Here is a 6125-nt window from a genome sequence, read left to right as displayed (position 1 = left end):
GATTAAGGGACTGCAGAGCATGAGGGTGAAATCTGAGAGCAGGGTAGGGATTGCAGAGCCTCAAAGACCAAATAAAGAACCCGAGTTCCTTTCTAAGTAGCATCAGAGGCCAGGGAATGGAGCCACTTGCATTTGGCCCAGATGGAATAACTGGCACCCGGCCATGCCCTCCATAATGTGTACACCACTATGAACGGTGCTCAGTTGTTCAGTCATGTCTGACTCTTTTGCAACCCCCTGGACTGGAGCCCACCAGGCTCCTCTGCCCATGGGATTCTCCAGGCAAGAATACTGCAGTGGGTTGCCATTTCCTCCTGCAGGGATCGAACCCCTGCCTCCTGAATCGGCAGGTAGATTCTTTATCACTAACTCCTGGCAGGCAGTAGGCAATAGGCAATGCAAGACCACTCTCCTTGAGAGAAGGAAAACTCACGGAGCGCCCACAGTCACCAGTTCTCCTCCAGGGGATAGTTTCCCAGGGATCTAAGCCGAGCTCGGTGGCCGCGGTGAGCTGAGAAGACAGTGGTCAGAAGTCAAGGCAGCTGGGACCAGCAGAGTTAGACATCAGAAAGGAGGGGGCTCTGCAGGGAGAGGGCCCAGAACTCAGTGTGGGGTCTCCCGTTGAGTCCATGGCCGGAGGATGTTCTGTAGATGCTCAGAGCAAGACCATCTAAGACTTTCAGAGAGTGGACCCTGTGGAACTGCGAGAAAGCTAGAAACACTGGAGGTGTGAGTTAAACTGGGGGGAGAAAAGGGAATACTGCACTTTCAGCTTGGCCAGAGTGGAGAAATCTTAACACTCTGTCAATACTCTCAATATGCAGCTGCGACCCCAGAGAGGCTTTGTCTTAAGAGTGGGAACCACGCAGTAGGGGAAGAGCTACACTGGACCCCTCCTCTGTTGTTCAATTGCTAAGTTGAGTCTGACGAATAAAGCCTAAAACCAAGTCCCCAGAAGATCTGCAAGGAAACAGGGTTCAGAGGCAACCCTTGCCGATTAAGGGGAATCTGCGTCTCCTGCAGAAAGAATCTGCCTGCAGGAGCCGCAGCAGATGGCAGTTTGATCCCTGGGTCAGGAAGATCCTCTAGAGAAGGACATGGAACCCACTGCAGTGTTTTTGCCTGGAGAATTCCATGGACAGAGGAGCCTGGTGGGCTACAGCCCATGTGGTCACAAAGAATCGGACACGACTAAGTGACTGAGCGCACATGCATGCAAGAGGAACTGAGGAAACAAGTTGGCTTTTTCCATATTCACACGAACAAAGCGTAAGCTGAGTCAGCTGGTAGATTAACTGCCTGCTAAAACAAGAACCACTCTTTACAGGATGGCAGCAGACTCTAAGAGCTCTACAATACGTGGTTCACAATGCCCAGAATTCAACTGAAAAATCACTAGACATACAAAGTACAGGAATGTGAGGTTGACAGTTAAGGAAAAAAAGTGGACGATAGAAATCAAGCTTGAGACGGCTCCAACGTTGGGCTTAGTGGACAAAGACTTTAAAGTAGCTATTACAAATACATCCAAAGAATCAAAGGAAAGGTGTCTCTAAGAAATTAAAGAATATGATATTAATGAGTGAACAGATAGGAAAACTCACCAGAAGAATAAAAACTAGTAAAAATGCTCCTGGGCATCACAGTGCACTGATAGAGATGATGGGAAAAGATACAAGGCCCCGAACACAGACCAGTGAAAAATTACCCATACTTAAGAATAGAGAGTTTTTTAAATGAAGAAAAATAAAAGGCAGAGAAAGTATAGTCCCCTCTGTAAATGGCGCACCTGTCCTGAACTGGGCCCCAGGCTGGTCCCTGGGCTCCTGCTGATGAGGCATTGTTGGCTGCCTCCAGCCCCATCTCTGGGCTAGATGACCCTGACTGAGCCGGGGTGGGCTCAGGGCAGGGGAGACGGAGCCTCAGGGGAGCATCCTGTGTGGAGGGGGCCAGGAGGGCAGGGAGCCAGGAGAAGGGGTCTCCGTCTGGGCCCCAGGGAGGTGTGTCTTCCCTCTTCCTCCAGATCACCCAACTGGCAGCAAATGTCCACTGATCGCTTGGTATGTGCCAAGCAGTGGTCAGGACTGACCACGCAGAGGTGAACGAGACAGACGGGGCCCTGCTCGCTTGGCCTGACCTTCCAGAATGGGGGCAACCCGCACTTCATAAGTAAACAGACCAACTGCTCATGGTGGGGACCAGTGCTTGCGAGGAACATGCAGGCTTTAGAACACACGTTGGGGGTGCTAGCCATTCTGACTCAGGAGAAGTGGTTTAAAGGCACAAGAGTGGGTTCTACTGAAAGTTTCAAAAGCCCAGGTACATGGACGTAAGGCACGGGGGTGAACCAGAGCGCCCAAGGCTGGGGGCAAAGCCTCTGCTCCCTGAGCCGCTGAGCTGGGAAGGGGCAGGGGCACAGCTGGAGAGTGTGCGCTGTGTCCATGGAGGAGCTGGGTGCTGGATAGTGAGCTCCCCATTGCTGGAGGTATGCAAGCATTCACCACCACCAGGAAGGCTGCCAAAGGCACGTGAGTGCCACAAAGGAATAGAGAGAGGCTGTCAGCGTGGTGACTGGGGGGCACAGGCTTCTAACTCTGACCTGCCTAACCTTGGTTTTCTCATCTGTAAAATGGACCACCACATGGACCTGAACCAAAAAACCTTCTCAACTCATAATAGTCTGAGGTCAGGTGGGCGGGCACGCAGGCTGTCCTCTGCCATCGCTTTCTGGGCATCGTTGCCCCTCTCCAGCCCCATCTCTTCCTAACTCCAGGTTTCTCTCCATGTATTGCTCAGCTTGTCTCAACTTGTTTCTGTCTCCCACCCCTCCCCACTTCCCATGGGGACAGGGGAGCAAGATGGGCTGGAATAGACCTGCAGCTGGGAGGTCAACTGCCACCCTCTCTTTCCTCTCTGCTGGGGCAGTGTTGGGGGGCGATTTTCACAGTCCCTGAAGAAAGGGGGACCCAGTAAAAGGAACCCTGGGCTAGACCTGGATTGGAGTGTGGAGGCCATCAGATCACAGACAGGTGGGGTGTCCTGGCTGGGGTGGGGGGCACTGGAGAGCACCCAGGGACCCATCGGGTGCCCAGACGCAGGGCAGCAGGACTCACAAGGGCAGGTGGGTGCTCAGGGCTCTGTCCCCGGAGAGCAATCGTCCCCTGGGCCCTCCGATGCTTGGACCAGAGCACAGAGCTCCCAGGCTCAGCCCAAGTCCTGTGAGCAGGGGCAGGACCTTGGGCCACGGGGAGTGGTAGAGAGGCTGCCGGCATGTGGAGCGGGCGAAGCAGGTCAGGCTGGGAGCCTGCGGGCTGCAGACAAGCAGGCAAGAGGGCCCAGCCCACCTTCTCGTCTCAGCGTTCGTGTCGCTTTCCTGTACTCTGCTTCTCAGTACTGGAGTCACCTGGTTCACACACTGTCTGATGCAAGCCCCGCAGAGTGGGACCCTCACCCGTCCGACTCTCCCTGGGACCCCAGCACCCAGAAGGCAGTCTGCACACAGTGGCTGCCCTGCAGTATTGGTTGGCTGGGTGAAGGAACCCATCCACCCTGTCACCAAATGGTCATCACCGCCCCCAAGTGTCAGCTGAGCCGCCGCAGGAGGCGAGGGAGCAGGGTGCACAGGTGAAGGGCTGGGCTGGGAGGGGGCTGCCCTGTGCCTGCATGGATGGACCGTGTCCATCACTGGGCATCTTCAAGGTGATGGTTCGCAATCTACTGTAGTCACTTTGCTTACACGGAGAACATTGCCCAGAATGTTAAATATGATTCAGAGAACATTTTGAAATGACTATATAGTGTGACATCTCACAGACGGCCCCCGTTCACCGAGCTCTTCTTTTGGGGGATTTGTTCATTTGACCAATGAATAGGAGCTGAAGAAAACTGGGGTGACCAGCCTCACAGGGGCGCGTCAGCTGCTACAGAGTGCACGCTGAGTCCTCGAAGGGGCTACAGCCTGGGCCTGGTCAGCCCCGCTAGGGATCGACAGTCCCAGTTAAGATGCTAAGACCCTCTCCTGCTTGCAAGCAACCCTGGGGCCTGGAAGGGGCCCTGGGTGGACTTCCGTCTATCTTCTGGGGAGGGGACCCCAAAGGCTGCAGCTGCACCCCAGTCTCCATGCAACCTGGGTAGGAGCAGGGGGCTGGGCATTCCCAGTCCCCAACCTTCTCAGGGCCCCAGGAGACTGGCCAGCCAGGCTCCTCTGTACCGAAAAAGAGGCATTGGCCTGGGGTGCTGCAGGGACACCCAAGGAACAGGGTGGTGGAGGTGTGGGCAGGACACCCGGGTTCGCGTGTCTGTAAGGGGCTGTGCCCGGGGGGTGAGGGGCAGCTGGCTCACACGCTCTGCACTGGGGCTCAAGCACATTCAGCCAACACACACACACACGCACACATACACACACATACATATGCACACACAGACACACACAGAGATCAGGACATCCTTTCCTGACAAGCTGAAGCAAAGCGGACGGGCAGACGCTGATGGGCCTCTGGGTGCCCAGCACCTTTCCCTTCACTCCTGCAGCCCCACCTGCTCCAGGAATGGCATCGCTGCCTGGCTTGACGGAGGGGAGAGCCAGGCTCCCACAGGTCAAGAGCTGTGCAGAGCCCTTCAGCGGAGTAGAGATGTCCAGAACCGGCTGAGTACTCCCTTAGGGCAACGGACAGATTCAGAAGGCAGTGCGGCCCCACTCTGGGTCCTACACCTCCTGGGGGTGGGGGTTCTGGGTGGTGAAGGGGATGAGGTTTACGGTGCTTGGTGGGGGGGCAGCGTGCGAGGCCCCCGCCAGCCTGGCCAAGGGGAGAGATCCAGGGTTGCAGGTGGGACGAGAAGTGACTCAGGCTTGAGCTACCCACCCCGCCCCCAGGGAGCCGGCACTGCCACCTCCGGGCAGGGGACCGAGGCCAGCTCCTCACCCGGCTCCTTCCCCGACTAGGCCTGGGGCTGCATGCCTCCCGAGCACACTGACTCCCGAGACCCTGTAGGTGTTTAGGAGCCTAGCGGTGCTGTCGGGGCGTGGGCTGGTGTTCCCTTCCTCACTACAGGTTTCATGAGCACCTACTATGTGCACCAACTCTGGAGCAGACACATAGGGTTATGATGGAGAAGACGACAGGTCACCACCCTCTGGTGACCTCAGTACGCTCAGGAGATGTGCAGAGCGGGTCATGGCTGCCCCTCGTTCCAGCCCATTCTCTGGTCCTGGCCCTGCTCTGGACAGGAGTGCCTGCTCCGCTCGCATCTTCCAGAAGGAGAAACCGAGGAAGCCCCAAGAGGGAAGCTGAATCCCAGCCCGGCCCCTGAGTCAGAGCCATCATCCTCGCCCGAGGGTTTCAGGGACCTCCAGTCCAGCCCTGCCTTTCTCAGATGAGAACACTGAGGACCGCATCCTTGAAAGCCTCCATCTCTCTCTTCCAGAACCTTCCCAGTCAGCCACAACACAGCCCAGAACAGGCTAGTTTGAGCCGCTGGAAATCTCAGCTGGGATCCTGGCGTCTGGGGAAGGGCCGGGCTCTAAAAATAAACCACTCGCCTCAGCCTGGGAGCAGCCGGCGGGCGCCTGGTGAGCGAAAGCTGACGCCTGGCGCTCCTGCAGATGACGGTGGGCCCGGCCTGGCCGGAGCATCTCCGCTCTGGCAGCTGGCCCCTCAGGACGGGCTGGTGGCAGGTGGAAGCCAGGAATATTCCAGCCCGGCTCCTGGAGGCACCTCCCGCCCCCCGCCCGCACACAACACATGCCCCAACCTGGGACGTGTGCCAGGAAGTGGGGCCCGGGGCTTCTCCCCAGGAAGGGGCTGGAGGCGGGCGCCCAGGACGCCCAGAGGTACCGTCTACTTGCTACAGAGTGATGAGTCTCCGCACAGGTAAGGGAACGTCTTCTCAGGCCTGGAGGAGGTGAGCTGCGGATGGGAGAGTAGAAGGGGATTTTGGTGGGGGTGGGGGAAGCGGGAGGCTTTGTGTCTGTCCTCAGCTCCCCAGACCCCTGACACAGCGTCAGTTTCCCTTCCCCTTCCACACCCTCAGCCGGGTGGGCAGCAGCCTGCCCTTTGCAGCTCTGAATGCACCCCATCAGCGAGGATATATCAGAGTCCTGGGGGGTTTAATTAGAAGCCGGCTGC

The sequence above is a fragment of the Budorcas taxicolor genome, chromosome 5 (assembly GCF_023091745.1).
Source record: "Budorcas taxicolor isolate Tak-1 chromosome 5, Takin1.1, whole genome shotgun sequence".
Lineage (NCBI taxonomy): Eukaryota > Metazoa > Chordata > Mammalia > Artiodactyla > Bovidae > Budorcas > Budorcas taxicolor.
Note: the sequence above shows the minus strand (reverse complement) of the source record.